A 12,272-nucleotide genomic window follows, 5' to 3' on the forward strand; every position below is an offset into this window, starting at 1 on the left:
GCCAGTCATGTTGCGAGTAACTTTGTCATGCAGCCAGGGATAATCGAAGGTGTAAATTAGCCTTCAGATTTCATGCGGCCCATGCTCATCGCCATACCGGATTCGCGTAGACTCAGGTTTGGTTGGTGTCGTAATAAAAGGAACAGCCGTTTTTGTCCTATTGAGTGAACAAGAAAACAGCGTGTAAGAAAAAAGATGCCATAACGAAACACACTACTCACCATACTTCAGACAGAGTGAGTAAACTCCCAATACCTCCCATACTACGCGCACTCACATGTTGATGCGCAGTGGCAGTGCCGCCTGTGATACTGGCGTCTGCTGGGCATTCAACTAGAAATAAATCAAAAAGGGACATTTCTTTTATGACGTCCCTGGTGAGCAAGGAGGATTAAATAAAAATTGCTGGAGTGGAAATGATTGCGCAGAAGTGAAGCCGTTCCTCTGGCAAGATGGCGGCTGTGGCGGCCATCTTACTAGGGGCATGATAATGTATCTTCATTCAGTGATTAAAAACTAAGCGTTACCCTCACACGCCCAACGAGTTTAATGTGGCAACTTTTCCGGGTAACATGGTGCTCTAAGTGCGTCTTACAGTTACTAGTTTTCCTTAGTGAGCCTCTAATAGGAGGCAAAGTTCTTTGAAGATTCAGTGATCCATACTCGTTTCTGTACATTATTTCGCCGGGAACAACTATCTTTTAATATACAACTAACGTAGCATGTACATAACATATCAAAGCCACTTGATCTTCAAGTGGGCACTATCAGAAAAGAGCATGTTTCCGCCATCTTGGCCGTGGCAAAAGCTGGCTTCACTTCTGCTGGCAAGGCAATGCAGGAGCTTCCACTCCAGCAATTTTTCTTTAATCCTCCTTGCTGGTGAGAGCACCACACAGAGGGAAAAGACGAATTTATATGTGTGGTTTTTCGTCTAAAAACTGCATTGTGATTACGAGAGACGCCGTAGTCAAGGGCTCTGGAAATTTCGATGACCTGTGGTTCCTTATTTTGCACTAATATCTGAGTACACTGGCCTACAGAAATTTCGGCTCCATCGAAATATCAGCTGCCACAGCCGGGATTGAATACCGCGACCTGCAGATCAGCAGCTAAAAACTTTAGCCACGATGAACGACCGCTGCAGCGCGAGAGAAAGGACGCAAAAACGACAGGAGGGGGGTTGCCTTTGAGTTCTCCTTTTCTCTTCGCGTGCAAACGAAATGTAATCGTGTCAGGTTTCCGGGTCTTTGGCTGCTTGGTTGATGTGACTATTCGTAAGATTTCGGTCTCTAGTTTTTGCCTTTCTTCTTGTATTCTGAAGGCGCTGAAGTTAAGCCATCAGATTCCTCCGTAAGACGACACTCAATCGATGCAAGTAAATGAAACTTTTTTGTTGCGCGTTTTCTAAAAATCTAAACAGAGACATACAAGTAGTGTGAAAGTGTCACTCAATAAAGCAGCTTTAATTTACAACTGAATCACGGACATAATCAGCCATCATTCAACCCGGAATATCCGAACTAATGCGCAAGTTATCAAGATTTACGAATACGAACCATTGTACTTGATTTACCCAGGTTTCTTGTGGCGGCGCACACAGTTTTCTAGCAGAACTTTAGTACAAAACAAGGTTCAAACTCGAAGGAACAAACAGGGTTGAAGTGATCAGATATTCTGCTGTAGAGAATGTCACTAGAAACAGTGTTTCGGCTGCTGGACTTGTTCACGAAGGCCAAAACTTTACCTTGACAAAGAAAAGTTGACTTGTGAAAGCTAGGACTCCAGCGACATTCACCATAACGATTTCTAAAAGTAATCAGTTCATCATATGTATGGGAGTATTAGAAGTAACGTATTAAAAGTGATGACCTGCAAGTTTCAAAGTTTCGAACCCCGGCTACATGAATTTTATGAAAAGGAAGGAGCCTGTAATTGATTTACATCATTGGAACTACATGTCAAAAGTAAAAGAAGCAAAACCTATGTAGCCGAGGCAATATAAATATACATGTCTGTCATTGAACGCAGTTTGTCGACAGCAGCTTGACCAATTCGCTAACTCACACTGCACACCTGACAGTCCTGCCAGGCTTGCAGAAAACTCATGCATTCATGTACAATTTATACCTGCTGAAATTTTGAGCCAGAATACTTGTGCTCACAAGTTGTCAATAGGACACCTGGAACACCTTCACGTATCTAGAACTGCCGGGTTAGGACACCATAGGGCCACTAAAAGCGTGTGTTGCTCAGTATAGCCATCTTCCTGAATGTATGTTTGCCTTGTTCAGCATAGATCAGTGTGGCTTCCATTCTCTGCAGGCGAAAGCGCTTTATGTTTTATCTTTCCCGTACATGGCGCGCCAACCCAGTGAGTTGTTCCCAGTGAGTGGACCCAGGGAACCCAGTGAGTGTTCGCGAAGCAACTTGTAATGTCGCTGAGCAAGTGGCGAGAGGGAGTGGTAGCAAGCGCTACAAACTCAAGTCAACAACTTCCCGAGCTTTGCCTGAAATGAAATTTCTAAAATTGACTGAAAATGACAAATAAAGAAGAATAGTTCTTTACAGCAATACCGAATTTCTTGTGAGGCCCATAAATGCGAACATACAAATCAAGCCCACTCCGGTCAACCAAATGTCCAGCAAATGCTACGAGCGTGCATGTTCTTTGCAATGAGTTTCCACGGCCTGCTTGAGCTTCGTCATGCTTTTTACCATGTTGTTTCGTTCGTGATGCTTATTAAATTTATCAACGAGATGCTCCACGAATGTATACTTGAGTTCAACTTATCCCAATAGTTACAAGGTTTGCGACGTACTTGACGCAACCGGCACCAGTCATAGGCGCAAATCAGCCTTTCACAACCGATTGCAATGCCACGGAAGCGCTCATGCGTAGGAAAGAAAAAAAAAACATATAGGAAACGGGAAACTGAAATCTAGTGTGTGCGCTCTATTGCAACAGTGGTCTTGGCTACTGTTCGCGGGTTCGACCTCGGCCGTGGCGGTCTTATTCCGATGTAGACGACATAGTAGAGGCCCGTGTACTGCGTGATATCAGTACGCGTTAAAGAGCACCAGATAATCGAAATATCCCGAGCCCTTCGGCATCTCTCATAACCATATCGTAGTCCTGGGACGTAAAACCTCAAATATTTGGAAAGGGAAAAAGCAACCAACCGGGTGGTTGCCTTCTTTTTCATTTCTAATGACAGTTCACCATTTGAATGATGGTAGATTCTAAAGGAACGGCTTTACCATGCAGCAAACTTTCCTTGAGGACAGCGCTTTTAGAGTTTAGCTGGATAGCGTTTACGAGGCTTACGTGCCCCAAATCGGATGATTCCACCTATCGGAGGGTTCATAAGTTAAAGGAATGATGCCATCAAGTTTGTGGCATGCGTGTTCTTTGCTATAAGCGTTTCCTTCAGCTCCAGTAAACATGATACACACACCAAGATTCGTGTATTTTCGCTAAATAATTTAATATTGCTCTACTAATGTGTACTTTTTTCAGTTTTGGTTTCGCGGTGCTGAATTTCGCAGTGACGTCGATGAATAGGTGGCTTGGTCACGTGAGTACACAAGGCTGTGACGCACATCGTATTGAGTTTCGTCTGTACTCATACACACGTGCCGCACCAAGCACAAGCATAACAAACGCGCTCACAGTCGCCATGGCCAGCTGCAGTAGCATCGAGGTGGTCGCAAGGCAAAAGGCAGCAAAAAGGGAACAAAGCGTTTATATTGCAATGCACCAGCCACATTTGAAAGAGTGATGGACTCATTGCTCCAAGGGTTGAAGTGGTCCACCTGCTTGCGGTACCTTGACGATGTTATTGTCTTTTCGCCCACATTCGACTCGCATCTTGATCGTTTGACAGCTATTCTGGACGTTTTCCGCCGAGCCGGACACCAGCTTAACGCCTCCAAGTGCCACTTCGCTCGTCGTCAAATTTCCGTGCTCGGTCACCTTGTCGATGCCAAAGGCGTGCGTCCAGACTCAGAGAAAATTCGTGCACTCACGAACTTTCCCGTTCCGAGGACCACAAAGGATGTCCGCAGTTTTGTGGGGTTGTGCTCATATTTCAGACGCTTTGTCAAGGACTTTGCAAGCATTGCACGCCTCCTCACAGCCCTCTTGAAGAAAGACGCCTCGATTATCTGGGGCCATGACCAAACGTCTTTGTTTTCGCAACTTACGACACTGCTTACAACGCCACCAATCTAGGCTCACTTTAATCCATCAGCTTCAACCGAGGTTAACACGGACGCCAGTGGACACGGCATAAGAGCTGTGCTATTGCAGCAACAACCAACGGGGACACGACCGTGTTATAGCCTACGCAGGCCGACTGCGATCGTCAGCCGAGCGCAACTATTCCATCACGGAGCGCGAGTGCATCGCCCTTGTATGGGCGGTCGCCAAGTTTCGTCCATACTTGTACGGGCGCTTATTCCGTGTTGTCAAGGATCATCACGCGCTTCTGGCTAGCCATCCTGAAGGACCCCACGGGACGTCTCGCTCATTGGGCTCTACGTCTTCAAGAGTACACGTTCTCTGTAATGTACAAAACAGGGCGATTACATCAGGATGCGGATTGTTTATCCCGCTACCCTGTTGACAAAGCAACCAATACTGACGCTATCACGGACGTTTTTTCCGTGTCGCAGCCGTTGAACGTTGGCGAAGAGCAACGTCGGGATGCTTTTTTACGAGCCATCATTGACAAGCTGGAGTCAACACCTCGCGACCCATCCCTACGAATGTTTTTGGTCAAAGACAGGATCTCATATTGCCATAACCATGATTCCTTCGGATCAGACTTACTTCCTGTCATCCCAGCGCACCTGCGTTCCACTGTCCGGCATCAACTTTATGACGCTCCCATGACGGGCCATTTGGGCGTTTCTCGCACATACGATCGGTTACGACGTCGGTTTTTTCGGCCTGAACTTGCCCGCTCTGTTCGACGCTATGTCGCCGCTTGTGAGCCTGGTCAGCGTCGCAAAACACCGTCTGCCCTCTCAGCCGGCTGCTTTCAGCCGATTGACGTTTTCAACGAGCCTTTCTTTCGAGTTGTTCTCGACCTGTTGGGCCCTTTTTCACTCTCCACAGCCGGAAATAAATGGATTGCTGTTGCCACAAACTACGCCACGCGGTATGCAATCACACGAGCACTCCCGACCAGCTTAGCTACCGACGTTGCGGACTTTCTGCTGTACGACATAATATTAGTGCATGGTGCTCCCCGTAAACTTCTCATCGACCGTGGCCGCACGCTCTTATCAGCTGTCGTTCATGAAATCCTGAGGTCTTGCCATACCAAGCACAAATTTACTACTTCGTACCATCCCCAGTGAAATGGCCTCACGGAGCGCCTTAACAGGAACTAACCGATACGCTTGCCAAATACGTTGCGCCAGACCACCAGGATTGGGACATTTATTTGCCGTATGTGACGTTCGCCTACAATTCATCTCGTCACAGCACCGCCGGCTATTCGCCCTTCGACCCAACCGGGACCCAACTCTACCCTTAGACACTTTACTACCTGCGGCCACTGAATATGCTGGGGAAGCCATTGCCCGCGCCGACCATGCGCGCCAAGTCGCCCGTAATCGTCTACAGGCTTCACAGGCGCGCCAACAACAGCTCTACAATTCTCACCATAGGGACGTGCACTTTTCTCCGGGTTCCATCGTGCTCCTCTGGTCACCTACTCGGCCTGTGGGACTGTCTGAAAAACTGTTGTCGCCCTACACTGGACCATTCCGTATCGTTCATCAAGTGACAGACGTCACGTACGGGATTGTTCCAACCAACCCAGCAAAGCCATCGTCAGCTCCAAGCGACACCGTTCACGTGGCTCGGCTAAAGCCCTAATAAACCCCTTCAACATCATCTGCGTAAATTTAGCACCGGGACGGTGCTTCTACCACCGGGGGTTATGATACATAACAGCCGCTAAACACGGCTGCATGAAAGAGGAGGACGAAGTGAGTTTTCGTTTGATGCTGGCCTGGCGCCGTCTGGCTCGTCGTGTTCCGTGCGCTGTAAATATATCATTAAACAAGTTACTCGTAACATTATTTACAACGTATATACAGAGCGTGGACTTAGAAGCCACCCGACGGGATGCGTTTGCCTTTAATAAGCGCCGAGATGCTGCTGGCGGATGAGACAGCCTCACTGTTGGAGGTGCGCAGCGTCTCTGAACGACGCGTCGAGTGCCTTTTTGAAAGCACTCAGGGTCCGTGACATACGCACACAGTGTCTTTGCAAGGGACGCCAGTACACTCGTAACAGCAGGCATGCTAGTTCTCTCTTTGCTCACAAAATGCGCTTCGGAGATGGTGGAGGTCACCCACCTCACTACAAATCTGGTGTGACGTCACGACAACTGCCGTAGCTTCTCTTATTCTGAAACGTCAGTGTTGCTGCGCAAGCTATTTGCCTAGATCATGAGAGTGAGCATTCAGCTACACTTTTAGAAGTGAGTTTGAAAAATTGGCCCCGTATTTGCATGTTACACAACAAATATCGTCGAAAGACGATAGTGTTGCATCTGGAGAGAGTGAACAAAACGTTTATTTGATGTTTTGTGCAAGAAAATCGGTGAATGGTATTCTGGAGGCGCTGCATTAGAGTGCCTGGAGCATGCAGCGGAGGCGATTGAGTGCATCAAGTCACGTCACATGTCAGACATGAGCGCCATCTGGCAGTTGTCTTGGAAAACGAAGTCTCAGAGGTGACAAGATGTAGAACGCAGAGTGACAGATAGGTGCCACCACCGTGTCGCCTTAGCAAAGCGTTGGAAACACGGGCCTTTCGCACAAGCGTTGCATGGCCCGAGCTACGTGATAAACGCTACGATCCTTAGAATTTCTTATGTATGCCTTGTCTAGTAAAAGATATACATATAAAATGTTGACGTGCTGTTGTGGTGCCTCAGATATGCGCAATTATTGCCTTTAAATGGACAATCGCAAAAGTATAAACATTAAACCTTGGAGCAATATTGGTGGGTGCTGCAGATGGTCAGCCGTTTGGAGTATCGGCCGGTCTCTCCGGTGGCTTTGAGGGTGCCGTTCAGGGTGAGCAAACAGACAACTGTACAGACAGACAGACCAAATTTTCTGCGTCGAAAGTCCGCAAGAGAGACAATCGTCTCTAATATATTTTACGCAGTTTTTGTGTCTAGCTCTTTGTGTGGTGAGTCCTTGCATACAAAGAAAACCCACAACAGGCTTAGAATAGCGTCGAAATTTGGTGTCACCATACCTTTGAAGAACAGTGAAAATGAAAATAAAAAGAGAATGTTTGCCTGTGGTACGGTATGAGGCATTGTTACATATTTAATTTATATAACTGAGAGTAAATAAGTAGGAGCCACTCACCAAACGCGAAAACACTTATGTTGCTGATTTGTTACCATCTGTCTTCCAGTTAGGTCTAGAGAAGTTCGAAATGGGAAGCAATCTCCAAAACACGTTAGCTTCTTCGTGATACTCGGTTATCGAAGCTAACTGAACGCAAGCGAAGCCATGTTAAGCCGTCGTTTGCTGCGATCAAGGTGAATCTTTCTACAACTACCCTATAATCACTTCGAAGTGGGCTTCCGAAAGCGCCACAATGATTGCTTACATCACGCTAACACGGAAGCGTTAAATTCAAGAAATAGCGCGCGTACCGAAAGCGGTGTATGTAGCGTACGTATCTGCGCAGGCACACTTTGATCCCGTTGCCTCGGTATGCCCGCTATCCCGCTTAGCCCGGCAAACTATAATAATTTCCGCCACTTAGCAGGTTCCCGCAGGACTCTTGGAAAACCTCAGATAATTGTACTAAGATGTTAGCGCGAGCTTTTGCACGTTATTGGCGACATTTAAAAAAGGAGTCGCAGTAATATTTTTCTTTCTGCCTGACACATATATTTAAATTTCTAACTTTGTATCTCGTTTTCATGCACAGTGATAATAAATTATCGGCATGGTATAATATAATGCTAGCGTCATTCTTTATTGTATACTATGGCACTTGTGAACACGCAGCCTACAATCATAAGAAATAATAAAATAGCACTGCACAGCAGTATACAGCGCTTATAAATGAAGCGGATTCAAGTTTTGGTTGATTTAGGAGCACTTCTTTTTGAAATATAGACACTGCATGCGGTGAAGATTGAAACGACGTGGGTCCGGCGTATCAGACGGTAGCACACCAGTCCAGAAGCGTCTGGGAGGCACACGTTTTCCGGGCACCCATTTAACATTGATATTGTCTAAACTGAGCTCCCCAGAGGAGACAGCAAACAAATAACTTGGTTTTAGGTTGAAAAAAAGTCAACAAGAAAAGCAAGAAATTGGGAGGTGGAACAGAACAAACAGTTTACTGCTATCGATGGACGCCTCCGTGGTGAAACAAACTAGCACAACTTGAAATTTCTTTGACGTCTGCCAATTTTCCCACCAAGTGCATTCTTGTACCGCAAGCGCGGGTGCATGCACGCACGCATTTGTTTGCATTTTGAAAAAAAAAAAGGGAGTGATATTGCGTCGGCAGTGTATGCTGGGCACGTGCTATAGACGTCCAGCATTACGTTACTTCGTAAAGGAAAATTTGGATTGCTGGTATAGTGCGGAAAAACCTCTGCGTCGTATCAAGGTAGACGCACACTACCTGCACACTACAATCTGCCTTGATGAGTTTCAATTATAGGAGAAATACAGCGGATGCGTGCTAGTGGTTATCATTATAGATCCCTGCTTGATTTCAAATTTCCCACACAGGCCTTTCTCGTTCCGCCAGCGTACGAACTCCCCTTGCTACCACCAGCAGAGAACGTTGAGGGAAATACCCAACAAGTGAACAACCGGGGAAGTACAAGCTGGTTCTGCATAGTATTCTGCCTGATCGCTGTGATGCCAGGGCTCTTGACCAGCGTGGTTCTGACCTCGTATTACCTGTCCGCTGATTCGGCATTCGAAACTACTCCTGAGGTAAGAGCTCCTTGTACCTTTCACATGCCAGACTTTCCGAACAACTAGCGTGCAGATCCAAAGTACAGATATTCAGTATATGCGAAGCAAATGCGTCAACTTATTACTAAGCAGCAGTTTATGGTCTTTTGTACCAGTACCTCATGATCGACTGTCGCGTTTTCCGGTACACGTTCAACTTTGAGCGTCCGCGCTATTTGTAGACATCGCTTGACTTGCTTTTGCTGTTTCGAAAACAATAACTCTGTGTCAGTAAACCATCACAAATAATGTTCGCTGATGTACAGTTCAAGAGCTGTCTATATTCCGCAAAATATATATTTCCGGCGTTCTTAAAGACTTTAATGTGACTGGTCAAACTTTGAAAATGTATTTCATATTGGCTAGCTACTCTAAGCTTGCCAGTGACTTGTGATAGGCTAATGTTCGATGCTGAGTTAAGTCAATCATCGCATAGTGGGAACTTTTAGCGGCACGTTTTTACCACTAGTGCAATTCACAGAATTCACACGCAATAATCACCCGCATAGTAAGCCTAGTGTATCTGACTATGTAGCACAATGCGAAATATTGGTGTGTATAAAAAATAATTCGTTATGTATTGGGTATTTTGAGAGCTCTGAAAGGCCCTTTGGGCAGTCGATTGCATTTTTGCACAGGCTTGTGACGTGAAACCATTCAGTGAAAGCACTGGGAACGTTCGAACTTCTTCAGGAGAGATATGCAGAAAGAAGCAAGCACGAACATGCCCTAGCCCCTATCATGCGCAATTGCGTTCACGTTGCCTTTCGAAAGAATGAAAACCTGCGAAAACTGCGTTGTTGTAAGTTAGGTCGGATGCGAGACTGTCTTCCTGTTTTAAATAGCGAGAACAGTCAATCCTCTGAGATGTATTTGCTAAATGCTTTCGAACTGTACAGTTGCATACACGTTGACTGCCAGAGGCCTCGAATGCAAGTGCTTAGAATAAATTGAAGAATGATATCAGATTTCCGCGTGACTGGCCAAAGTAAAGAGCTCAAATATGTGATTTAAAAATTGATTTAAAAATAAAAAAACTGCACCAAAATGCACCGTCAGTGTCGACGGACGAAGGCTTCGCCCCACTCATTTTCAATCAGCCCGTTCGTATTCTGTGATTTTTCAATTTAAAAGCAGGTGAATAGTGCGTGAGCGAAACATATATTGCACTTTAAAATGCCGAGTTTCCATTTCTTTCTGACCTGGTTTCAATTTTTTTGGTTGTTGTGGTGGTGCTCCTGTGGATGTTTGTTGATGTCTAAAAGTGTGAATGTTCTTTATTAAGGCCGGACCGTGATTCGCGCTCGTCCTCGTATGTTCTGTCACCTTTAGTTACGCTCTCACGCTGATTTCTAGGTCAAAGCACCTACGCGTTCAACAATCAGCTCTTTTGAAGTTCCTGTCAAGTGTCGAGCAGGCCAGAGTATCTTGAGGTCAGCTAGCCTCTTCCGCTGTGAAATTCCGTCATATGCTCACTTGTGCACGGCAATGTCATCGTCAATATAACTACCCGATGAACCACTTGGGTAGGAACACATTTATCATTTTAACTCGGAGCTGTCTCTATCAAGGTGTGGAAACGATATCGCACAACTCAGTGACACGTTCATGTTGGCCGCCATTGCCTTCAGAACAAGTGATTGCAGGCAGTGCCCCCAAGCAGGCAGACATGTTAAAGGAATTAGGTCATGCCGATTTCAAATCCGCTTGGTCAGTTCTGGCGGAGCTACTTTTCCTGCTCCACGAAATGACTTCCACACTTGATACGCTCTCACTCACTCATTGGAGCCCGCTCTCTGTCATTGGAACGCAGTTGCTTCAGAACGAGCAGAAAAGCTTCATCTAACTTTGCTCGCGAAACTCATCACGAGAAAATAGCACAATAAACCATGTTTACACGAATTATTTCAGCTTAAATAGCCTTTCAATACGCTATTCTAATTAGCACATTTATGCATGATATAAAAAATATTCGTGACAATCAAGCTTGTGTAGTAACCACCCACGCACACTCTGTTGTCCAATTTCGCACATTAGGATCATTATTTGTGATTTACCTCTGCATAAAAAAATTCAGCAGATCCCACGTACCTGAGAACCAACCTTGTGCGAAGAATGCGGAGTGAAGGACACTGTTGTACTTCTTCATTGAGTGCTTCAGCATGAAATGACGCTAAATATATGTACAAAGGTTGCACGCGCAAACGTAAGTTGAAAAGTGGCAGATGTTTGTATAACCAGTTATTTGCACTTGAAAAAAAATTACGTCAACTGGAACACGCGTATTAACAACACCAGAAGCTAATGCGAAGCGCTGATGCTAGCAAGGATGCTTGATTGATTGATATATGTGGTTTAACGCCCCAAAACCACCATATGATTATGAGAAACACCGTAGTGGACGAGTCCGGAAATTTCGACCACCTAGGGTTCTTTAACGTGCCCACCAATCTGAGCACACGGGCCTACAGCGTTTCCGCCTTCATCGAAAATGCCGCCGCCATAGCTGTGGAATTGATCCCGCAGGTCTTGAGATTGATTTTCGATCTTGCAACCTGTGGGTCAGCAGCTCCTGAGGATGCTTGCCATCGACACTGCTACATAAATCAACTTCAGCGCATGCCAACTAACCACAATTGACGTTAACTTGATGTGACGGCTGTATCAAAGCAGTATATATGTAATGTTCATAAAATTGGGTAGGCACCACTGCAATCACTATTGATGTTTCACGAAGATTACCGTCTGTCGGAGAATTAGTTCGGAGACCTGGCATAGCTCTGTGATAAAATGCTTCATTTATGCATAATGCTTGGATTCTATTCCAGCTGGGACCCTGACATTTATTCTTTTCGTTTGTCGGGTTGATCCTACTGGTGTCGGGCATTTCTTAATGCTCGCGCGTTAAAATTGTCCATGTGTGGCTCTCGTCATTCCTGGCTAGATACTGTTTATCACCTGTGGCACATACCAGTGGCGTATACCCGGCCATGGGTATGTGCTACTCTCTTGCGGGAAATGTTTGATGACGTACAAGACGTGATAGTGACATTATTTATGTCTTGACCAGCACGTGATATTCGGCAATTCACCTTACCCTCCACTGCTAATTTTGGTTCACGCCAAGTTAAGGGGGTGATCACAAGAGCATCTAAGCGTAAGTGGCTTGATAGGTATATAGACAAATAGATACGCTCAAAGTCGTCAAAGTTTGCTAAGAAATGCTTCACATTTCAAATGCAGCG

The sequence above is a fragment of the Rhipicephalus microplus genome, chromosome 3 (genome assembly GCF_043290135.1).
Source record: "Rhipicephalus microplus isolate Deutch F79 chromosome 3, USDA_Rmic, whole genome shotgun sequence".
In the NCBI taxonomy this organism is placed as follows: Eukaryota; Metazoa; Arthropoda; class Arachnida; order Ixodida; family Ixodidae; genus Rhipicephalus; species Rhipicephalus microplus.